The sequence below is a fragment of the Camellia sinensis genome, chromosome 2, assembly GCF_055761805.1.
Source record: "Camellia sinensis isolate YWXY chromosome 2, ASM5576180v1, whole genome shotgun sequence".
Classification (NCBI taxonomy): domain Eukaryota; kingdom Viridiplantae; phylum Streptophyta; class Magnoliopsida; order Ericales; family Theaceae; genus Camellia; species Camellia sinensis.
The window spans coordinates 120,218,974-120,230,266 of NC_138962.1; the positions used below are offsets into that span (position 1 = coordinate 120,218,974).

Sequence of the window (11,293 nt, forward strand, 5' to 3'; positions counted from 1 at the left end):
TTACTAAAAGAAAAAGAAAAATAAAAAGGGATTACATACTTTTCACTTTCTAGGTGATTGATAACATGTTGTATACTCCAAATCAATCACCAAGAATTTGCCCACAACATTTAAGAGAGCACTTCACGAACTTTAAGGATTGAAAATGAAACCACCTTCTTCTTCACTTATGAGGTACCATTATGCATAATCATACAATTAAAAGTATAAATTATGTTTAAACTACTTCAAGCATAAAGTTTATGCCATCACTCATTACTCCGGGATGACTAATTAATAACATAGATGGTCTACTGAATTAATTTAGTTCCAAAACCAAATATTTGAAGAAAAAAAGAAACAACCAATTAACTTAAAACTGGCATTTGTTAATCTAGACCTCTTTATTATTTTTCTTTTACAAATTCTTTCTAGACCTCATTGAGCCAATCTCAGCATTGTTTATAGAGTCTTACAAAATAACTAGCAAAGCTGAAAGTATAATTTTTTTGTATAAATTACAAATACACCCTTTAGGTTTGCTTAAAATATGAATTGTCCCCTTTGGTTTGGAAAATTACAAATACCTCCCTGTCAGAATTTTTATTTAACAAAAATAATTGAAAAAGTGAAATTTTGAACTGTTCCCCTATACAATAATAAAAGTATTTAAATTATTAATTGAAATAAAATTTTAACATTATTAAAAACTGTTAATTAACTTGATGATTTACTAATAAAAGGACCTATATGTTATGAAATTAGAAACCTTAGGGGACATAATATAATTTTTAGAACCACAGAGGGTAATTTGTAATTTAAGTAAATCTCAAGCGGTGTGTTTGTAATTTATCCTTTTTTTTAATCACAACTTACAATCCTCACTCTGAAAGTAAAATAAAAAATGAGACAAGAAGAAGAAGAAGAAGAAAGAAATAAAGAAAGGAAAGAACAGGCTCAGCTCTTGTACAAAATAACAGATGATTTTTACCCAACAAAACTAAAATATATTAAGTTAACAGTCACAGGGGTAAAGGAAGAAGAAAAAAAATTGACTCTAACCCATTCAATCAAAATTTTAATTTATTATAATCATATTTCTTTGTCACATCTATTTTAAAATGAATATACAATTGTGCCTACAGTGTTTAAATTTTAAAATGAAAATTTTAATTGATTATAAGCACTGGTAGAGTTATAGGGTGTGGATAAAGTAATAGGCAAAGTTATTCTATTGAATCAACTAGATCTAAATTTCACTTCAACCCCCAAAAATTACAATAAAAAGAAACTCAATAAATAAACTTCTAGTTCCCCAAACAAAAATATAAAATTGTGAAGGAAAAAAAAAGGCTCACTTGTTTAATGGGCCGATGTGCCATTGCTCTCCATTTCTTGAAACATTTACTAATAGACCCACACAACACTTCCATTCATTGAATAACCTGAATTTTTTAAGTCTAATCAAAACAAAGCAAAATCAAACATAAAGGCATTCTAAACAATGCTAATTTTCAAAATTATAGTAAAAATTATCACAATGATTATCATCAAAATTGTATGAAATTCAAAAATTAAAATAGAAGACCCAAATTATCACCATAAAAAAATAAGTACTCGCCCTTCTTGGTTTTGAACCTAGCTAATAATCCAAAAGATAGCCAACATGTAAATGAAGCCTATCTAATAAAAATTTAAGATTCTTAATTTTCACAACATGTAAAATGAAGCCAAGTTGAACAATAGATAAGCAACAAATTATTGACAAATCCATCAATGGAAGGCAAACCAATTACCTAATCAACCATTGCGGGAAACAAAGTCACAACAACTTTTTATGAGCTAATCAAACACTCCTTCAAGCCAAGGCATATGTACCTGAAACAAAAGGAAGAATAGAAAATATAAGCAAGCAAGCTCCATTGTCCAAAATTAACCCCTTAAAAATTGCCCATTGTTTGTTATTAAAAATAAGATCCAAGTCCCACTGTTTGATTCACCAATTTGAATATACATGTTTTTATAGAAGGGCCAATTCGAGAGAGAATAGACAAATGCATGCTCTTTACAACTATCAATTAGTAACCAAACAAATGTGACATTTCAATCCACAAATGTGAGTGCCAAAAAGCATGAAAAATCATTTCTATGAACATATGAAGAAGCAAGCCAAGCTGAAGGTAGTAAATAACAATTAAGCACAATCACTGTTTCAACCTTCCATACTGAGTGACAATTTTGAACATGAAAGATCCATTCATAAAAAAAGATCTATCTCATCTTAGAGCAGAAAAACAAATAGAAGTCACCCATTCATAGAAACTCATTTCATTGAAAAAGACTTATGTCATCTCATAGTAACCTATTTCATATTTATATAAATGAAATCAAAACCATAAAGAAACACAAACAATTATGCCCAACTTCTCTGCACTCCTTTTTCAGTTATCCATAAAGAAATAGAAGGGGAAATTTTTTTTAATTAACACTACATAAACAAACCTACTATAAGAAATGAGTAAATTTAACAATATTAGAAATGAGTAAATTTATTTCAGTAACTTACAAATAACAATATTAAATTTAAAAAAAAAATCGTAAACTAAAAACAGATTAAACAATTTAATTCCCAATGGAAGCCAAGCATCCTATTAAAGAATTAGGATACCTTTAATGGGATAACATGGTGCATTGAAATGCTAAGAACAGCAGCTGCAAAATAAATAAATAAAACAATCTAATAGCTCGAACTATTGAAATCCACCCATAAGCAAAATATGAAACCAACCTTTTGAATCCATTTAATTTGCTCATGGGAAGCAGCCAACCCATTGCCACACCCCAAAATAAATAAATAAATAAAATAAAATAAAATAAAAAATTGATTCCAAGTAGAAGCCATCAAAGCCATCACATACTGTCAAAGACACACACTCACATACATCACATAACATAACAGATTCCTGGCAAATACACAAACACACAACATCACATAACATAACATATAATATTGTCAAATTTTAGTTCCAAAACTAAATCTAAATTCATCAGGTGGACTGCAACCTCTTCCCTGAGAAGAGCAGCTGCAAAAAAAATAAATAAATAAATAAATAAATAAAACAATGAAATAGCTCAAACTATTCAAATCCACTCATAAGCAAAATGTGAAACCAAACTCCACTTTCAAATATGGCAGCAAGATAACAAAGAACACCCACAATGATAATCTAAGTCAAATCACACAATGAATTCCAATAAAATTGCAGAATACATATTCAAATGTTACACTTGTACAAAAATCACACAATGAATTTTTAATGTATTAACACTAAATCCATCAAGCCACATATAGAATAGACACAATACACAAATTAACTGCCGTCAATCTAAACTGTAAAATTAAATATAGCTACAGGACAGCAGCAATCATTTTGTGGTCCTAATTCAAATCATATTAAATAAACCCTCCAACGAAACTTAATAATTAAATAATGAATTTACCTGTATAACTACAACTCATGCCTCAATTTAAAAGTGCTGACACTGGTAAACAAAAAATTACAAACTTCAATCAATGTGAATTTTTCCAAAGAAAATGAGCATATCCAACCAACAATGGTTGAGTATTTAGCATGAATAAGGAAGAAGATTAAAAAAGAAAAATTACTTTAGGAACATGAAATATTTTAAAAAATTACTTAAGAACATAAAGTCTAGATAGAAGTATTTAGGAATATCACATATTTTCTTGGAAAAAAAAAGTAGAAAATTTAAAATTTACTTAGCAAAAGTGTCACCCTTCAAAAATATATAAAAACAACACCCAAATAGTACACATTAAAATTCACTTAAACTACTAAGACAACTGTGCCACTTAGAATGCTATTTAGGATAAAGATGAAAGAGAAATGTGCTTCCAGACATTATCATATATTTTCAAACAAATTGAACAAAGTATGCACAATTTGTTGCTCACTCGAGATTGCCACTCTTTCAATATTTTAGACAAAGTATGCACAAAGTGCACGTTTAGTTTAGACATCTCTAGCAATATTTTAACTCCCACAACAATAAATACAAAATTTTTAGAGAGATAAGAAAAAAACTTAAAATAATGTAGACCTATAAAAAGGGAGCCGATATTACAATTTGCTTCTAGTCTTCATCCACCTGTAAAATACAGAAAAGATATGAAAATTAAAGGAGACTAATCAATTCAAAACAAATACATGCATTGTCACACTAATAAAAGGTTTTTCATAGACCATCCAATTCAAACTAAACACAAACATTGTTGCACAATAATAATAGGTTACCCAATGGAAACACTACCAACAAACACAACACATTGTCAATACAGATACAAAGTAATGACTCATAAAAACATTAATTTACAAAAATCAATCCATATTTTTCTTGGGTTTTATTTTTTTCAACTCTTTCTTCTTGGAACTCTAAACCCATTTATTATATCAGTTTAGTCCCATCAGTTTTGTGTATGTAACACTTTGTCATCTTCTTCAATCTTCACCTACACCCATTCAGATTCATTTTGCTTCCAACCTTAAATAAATTTGGAATATTTGTTAAGCAATATATGACCATAAGCAAAATATCAAATCAACCCCCTTTTGAATCCATTTGGTTAGCTCATGGGCAGCAGCCAACCCCCTTGCCACAACAAAAACAAAATTTTGATTTAAACTAAATAAACTATAAGACTAAACTGATGCAAAAAAATTCAATAGATAAAACAACAAATGAACAACATACAGTAAGGGGACAATTGTTTACAGGGTCTTAAAAAAGTAATAGGCAATGCTGAAACTATATTTATTTTTTATCATAGCTTACCAATCCCCACTTCCAAATAAAGAAAAAAAGAACGAAAGAATAGAAAAACACAAAAAGAATCAGTATTTATGAAACTTAAAAATATTTAGGACCCATTTCGTGAATTGGCACCCAATTCCCATAAAAGAATCAAACATTTCATAAATCAAAACCATGTCAAAAATCAAACTGAAATAAACACCCATTTAAAAAATGAAACCCATTTAAACTGAATCTAAATTGGGGCTTTTTATTTCAAATCTATGTTTTTACCTTATGAAGAAAGTTTTATGCAATCTCAGGTATTAGATATAACTATTAGAGAAGCACTTTAGACCCAAAATTGAGCATTGTAAGACCAAACTTGGAATAACATGTTTGGAAATTAACCTAATCTTAGTCTTGGTCTACATTTAGATTTCATTCTATAGGTATTTTAAGCAAACCCTCAGTCTTATCTAATCACTTAGCTTTAAACCTGGAAGAGAAGTATATTATACTTACTTTTAACTCAAAAAGTAATGCATTTTTGGAACTCTATAAATGAATTTAATGTATCAAGGAAAAATTAGAAAGTAATAAAGAACAAATTAAATAAAAGGAAACTAACTAAGGGTATATGAGTTATAATTTTGGAGGACAACCTGAATTTTTACTCAAATAATTCCAGAATGCCAATATAACCCATTTCCTCTAAGTTTCATATTTTTCTCACATGGAATCAAATGCTTCTCAACCTTCTCTCTGTAATTTAGCAGTTAACAACATATGGTGTTTCTTCTAACTTTCCTGCAACAACCTTCTAACTTTCTTTCTTCGTTAATTTAGCAGTTAACAACCATCTAACTTTCTAACTTTCTAACTTTCTGTAATTTAACTTGTTGTAATTACAAAAAGCTAGGGTCTGTAATTTAACAAATTCAACTTGTTAGAATAAATTTATTAACTTTCTTACTTTTTGTAATTTAGCAGTTAACAATCTTCTAACTTTTTTCAAATCTATTATTGGGGCTTTTTACCTTATGAAGAACAGCTTCGTTGTCGGCGGCGACGGGATAGGGCGTCAGCGAAGGAGGAGGGTGAGAAAAAAGGGTCGGTGGTCGAGAGAAGAAAGGACAACAAGAGGTGAGGAGAGGTGGTCGGTAGTCGGTGAGTGGCAGTGTCGTCATGAGAGGAGAGGCAAAGATGAGAGATAGAAAGAGAGAAGAGTGCATGAAAGAGGATGGATTTGGACAGAGATGAAAAAGTGGAGACAGAGAGACGGGCGGGAAAAAAATTCATCTCAGCCGTTTATTTTTATTTGGAAAGATCTGTACCGTTAATACCAAATGTATCTCTCATACATTTTATACATTTTCAAAATCTATTGTGTCTTATTATATAGATGTTCATATTTGGCATTTTGTACTTTAAGTAAGACTTTTAATGAGGTTATTAGTGTCTATATTTGGGGAAGTATTTTGCAAAATGACGCCACTTGGCTGAGATAGCTCCAATATGTCGGCTAAGGTGTCACGTGAATGAGTCATGTTTGTCGAGGTGACCACGACATTGCCGAGATGTTCTGCGGTAATGTCGGAATCCCGAGATATTCGGATGAGGGACGAGTTCTAGATCAGATGAGGCTCTCAGTCTGGATAAGGATAAGGCTCTTAAGGAGTTTATCTTTATCTATCTGAGACCCAAGATGAGCATTGAGGTTGAGTCTTACGAAGTGAGACTTCTAGGGGACTAGGTACTGGTTATAAAAGTGAGGTACTCTCATGAGTCGAAGGTAGGTTCTTTCTTGTGAATTGGATACTTGAGCGATATCTACGAGAGATAAGATTACTGACTTGATCGTGGGAGTGCCTCCAAGATGGACGAACCACCATAGTCTTCTCATCTTCTTGTTGGCAGGTAGTTGGCTCAATCTATCCAGCCGGTGCTCTCTTACTAAGTTCCCTGATTGGTTGTGTGGTTGAAAATCAACGCCCACACTATCCAATTACTCCTATCCAAGGTTCTGAAAAGCGGTTGCAGTCGCCGTAACAGTGGCGGTGGCGCGGTTGCGGTTGTGGGGTGTAAAGGCCGTAGCGTAACGGTTGCGGTAACTGGAATCGTGAATTTTTTAATTTTTCGCACAATTTGAAAAAAACTTACCGATACGTACATTTTTTTTCTATGATCATATTTATTGGGTTTTAAAATAAATATTGATCAATTTTTATAAATTTTTAAGTTTGATCCAATATATTTCAGATTTTTAAATCACTATAAATTGAGTTTTTTACATTTTATTTTCATAATTAATGACTTTATATTATACAAAAAATCAATCACTAACTATTATATATAAGATAAACAATGACAAAGTAAGAGAATAAATAAAAGCCTAAATATATATATATATATATATATATATTTTAATCAAATCAAATAGATAATGACCACACTTATTATTATTATCATTATTATTTTCAAACAATATATAGATAGACGCACACAAACAAAATGGTTGAGTGATAGTAGCCGAATAGAATAGCATAGGTCTTACAGCTTCAACAAATCAATAACATGTTCTCCCTCTTCTCTCTCTATCTCTCTTCCCCTATTTTCAACTTTTTTTTTTTTTGTGTGTTTTTTCGAAAGAAGCAATTCGGAACTATTATGTAACGGTGTGTAACAAGCCGTTACGACACCGTTACAACCGCTATAGCAGCCGCTACAGACCTGTGAATCTTAATCACACTGCAAAAGCGGCCGTAAACAGTAGCGATAACTACCACAACCGTTACGTAATGGCGTTACGTAATGTTTACGGCCGCTTTTTAAAACCTTGCTCCCATCTGTTGTATCACCTCTCTTCCTTTTACCACATCTGCAAGTGTTACTCACAAAATTATTAGTGCATTACTAATTCATACAGGCACATTTTTAAGCAGAACAGGCCAGTAAATGCATAGACTTGCCCTCCAATTCAACTTGCGACCTCTATCCTACTACACCCAAAAAGGATGCCACATAAACGTTGGAGTAAAATTAATTATTTGTGTCAACAACAGCCATGTGGAGGAAAATTGCATGAACATTTTTTTTTTTTTTTAATTTGTTTTGACTGCAAAAGTATTGCATCCATGAACACTTTTTGCATATTTTTTTATTGTGTCTTGTACAGGTAGTTAACTTCTTGAGACCAGCAAAAATTTTGAGAGAGGAAAATGGGGAGAACAACGTTAAACAACTGGTACACAGGAACCCAACCAGACTTTTCACCACAAAGGTTACAAAAGGTAGAGCTATAGATTCTGCCATAGTCACCAAAAGTGTAATTTTTTTTTTTACTGGCGCATACTTAGTATAATTGCAGCTTGTTTAGTTTGGATTTTCAGAATTCATTTTTTAGAAAATTAATTTTTTTTTTTATTTTTTGTGTTTTTTTATTTTCACTGAATTTTTTTAAATATTCTAAGCAATTTTTTAAATTTTTAGATACACAACATAAATACACTTAAAAAAAATATAATATTTGTGAAAAACATTTTTAAAAAATTCACTAAATATCAAAAATACAAAACAAATGCAAGAATTCAATACATTTTTTGTATTCTTGTATATTTATTAATTTTTTAAATATATATTTTTTTATAAATATGTTATTTTTTAAATATATTTAAGTAAGGTGCATCTAAAAAAGTTAAAAAAAAAATATTTAAAATTTTAAAACTATTCACTAAAAATTAAAAAAATAAAAAAAAAAACTTAATTTTTAAAAAATTGAATCCAAAAAATTAAAATCAAATACACTAAATGGTATTATGGATATGGAATTGTGGCCTAAAACTAGTTCGGCATTTTTGGACAACGAGGTTACAGTCCGCCCACATGTGTTGACAACCCAAAATGTGTATAGTCTATGATCGAATGTGAGGGAACTAATCACAGAATAAATTCCACAGGCCATACACAGCTGTATGTTATGGGTTTTGCTGCATTTCTTCCCCAGTGGTGCTTGTTTTTGAGAATATTTTATAATCTATTTATTGAGTTAGTGAGAAGTCTTTGTTCCTGGGTTGACATTTGCCTGGTTGGCTGTTTGTTTTGTCTAGTTGCAGCGTTGACCATCTAGCTCAAAAACCAATTGTATGCCTTTCACGTGCTGAGAAAACCAGCTCATCTTTTTTTGTTTTTTTTGGAACCACTTTGCCTGCTTTGTGTAATTTGACTTTGATAAAATGTGACCAGATTGCATTTATTAAAGTTTTTATATTTAAACATTATTTGATATATATATATATATATATATTTTTACAATTAATCACATTAATGATTTATAATTTTAAATAAGACTTTTAATAAAAATGTTAATGTCAATCAAATTATTCATATCTTTTTAATAAGCAAATAGAAGGTTTGTATAGAATTCTCATACAGAATTAGTTGACATCGTGTAATCCCTTTATTTTCAATCAAAATATTCATTGTTGTCTTTTGCAATTTCACAAATATCATCAACACATCATTCTGAATATTCTTTTTGTATAAATATTAGAAAAATGACTTAGAACCCCCAGTGGGGGTGCTGGGGTCTTCCCTGATTGGCCAAAAAAATTATTTTATTTTATTTTTTTTTTTTGTGTTTCAGCCAGTGGCAGGCTGCCCCCTTCTATTCAACTTGTGACCTACCCATGACCTTACGCCATTGTATGCTTTCCAAATTCCAACCCGATAATAAAATTTGCGAGTTTGAGTCGGGTGATTTATGCGAGTGAAAAAAACAAACCTACAACCTACACCTACCATCTTTCTCCAAACTTTTTTTTTTTTTTTTTTGTTCTTTTCATCAGCTCCCACAATTCCCTGATACCATTGTCACATTCATTTCCCATCAACATTTCTTTGTACAATCTAGTCGCTTCTTTTAAAAAATGGCCACATGCACCAAAAGCATTGAAGTCCGCAGAACAACATCCCTCTTCCCTTTCCCTCTCTAGTCTAAATCCCACCATACTAAAGACCTGCCTAGCCTTCTTCTTCTTCTTCTTCTTCTTCTTTCACTGTTGTACTTGCTATTATAATCACAGTGGTATTAAGGATATGGACTTGTGGCTGAACCTAGTTCGGCATTTATGGACGACGTGGTTACAGTCCGGCCACATGGTGGCCAACCCACAAATTTTTACTGTTTGCAAGGTTGACATAGTGGGTGGGTGGGTGGGAAAGATGCAAAATAAAAAACTCAAAAGAGATTAATAGTTCTAGAATACTAATGTCAGAGAACTAATAATAGAGTAAATTACCAAAGCCATGCACAGCTGTCCCTTGTGGGTTTTGCTGCGTCTCTTCCTTCCCCAGCAGTGTTTGTTTTTGAGAATATTTTATGCTTTTTTGAGTTTGTGAGAATTCTTTGGTCCTGCATAACAGTGGCCTAGTTAGTAACTAGTTGTTTTGTCTAGTAGTGTGGCCAACAACTTACACTTTGTTTGAATTGAGTTATTTGGCGAGGAAATAAATAAATAAATATATATATATATATATAAATCAATTTCTCTCTATCACAAAAACCAATTGTGTGCCTTTCATGGGGTACAAAAACCAACTCGTTGTTTTTTAACTCTTCAACCACTTGCCTGGTATGTGTTATTTGATAAACTAAACCCACAATTTATCATACAGGAATTTCATCGAACACTTATGTTGCATCATTGATAAGGAACAATTTTGCATACAAATCAGTTAGATCACTCCCCACAAAAAGAAAAAGCTAGATGACCAATCTGATTTGATAATATGAGAATGCAACAGCTTACCAAATTCAACCATAGAAACCCCCATTGATGTGTATGAAAGCGAAGGTTTGGAGGTGAGAGAAAAACAGCCTTTTAGACGAAAATCTGAGATGGATGCATTAAAGGGTAATGGGTTTGTTGGATTAATGCAATTAAAGAAGTTGTTGGTCAGAGTTTGAGGGTGAGTTTTCTGAATATGAGTTTGGTGTGAATAAGGTGAAGAGATAGAAAGAGAGTAAACCCGTTCCTAGTTTGAGAACAGAGGTTTAAGAAAAAGAAGGAAGTGAGGATGCTGCTATGCGGCACAATGGGCCCATTTTGGGGTCCATAATCTGAATTGTTCATATTTTAGAATACATCAATTAGAACATGCTTGCAAAAAACAAGATTATCGGATATCGTTTAGCTATTCATCCACTCATATTTGTATTCATTTTAATACTTTAAATCACAATTATTATATATTTTTGTTGATACAAATGTGTGTGGATGAATGAGTAAACGATATCCGATTAACTTAATTTTTTGTAGACATATTTTACTTGATATATTCTAAAATGTGAACTGTTTGAATTATAAAAATGAACTCCGAAATAGACCCATTTTGCCGCAGAGCAGCCGCTGCTGTGCATCCACACATCCTAAGAAGAAATGAGACAGAGAATTGAAGTTTGGGTGTTTTGAGTAGGCTTTTGGCCAATGCAGCCGAAGGA

At 31.5% G+C, this 11,293-nt stretch overlaps 1 long non-coding RNA gene across 1 annotated transcript; it reads right to left on the reverse strand.

The window, feature by feature from the left end:
• Positions 1 to 3,829: 3,829 nt before the first annotated feature.
• LOC114305270 (uncharacterized) lies at positions 3,830 to 11,211 on the reverse strand. Its single transcript, XR_014361578.1, has 3 exons — positions 10,602 to 11,211; positions 10,092 to 10,204; positions 3,830 to 4,149 (listed from the first exon to the last, which is right to left on the reverse strand). It is a non-coding gene; the product is annotated as an uncharacterized LOC114305270 (long non-coding RNA).
• Between the last annotated feature and the right edge of the window lie 82 nt (positions 11,212 to 11,293).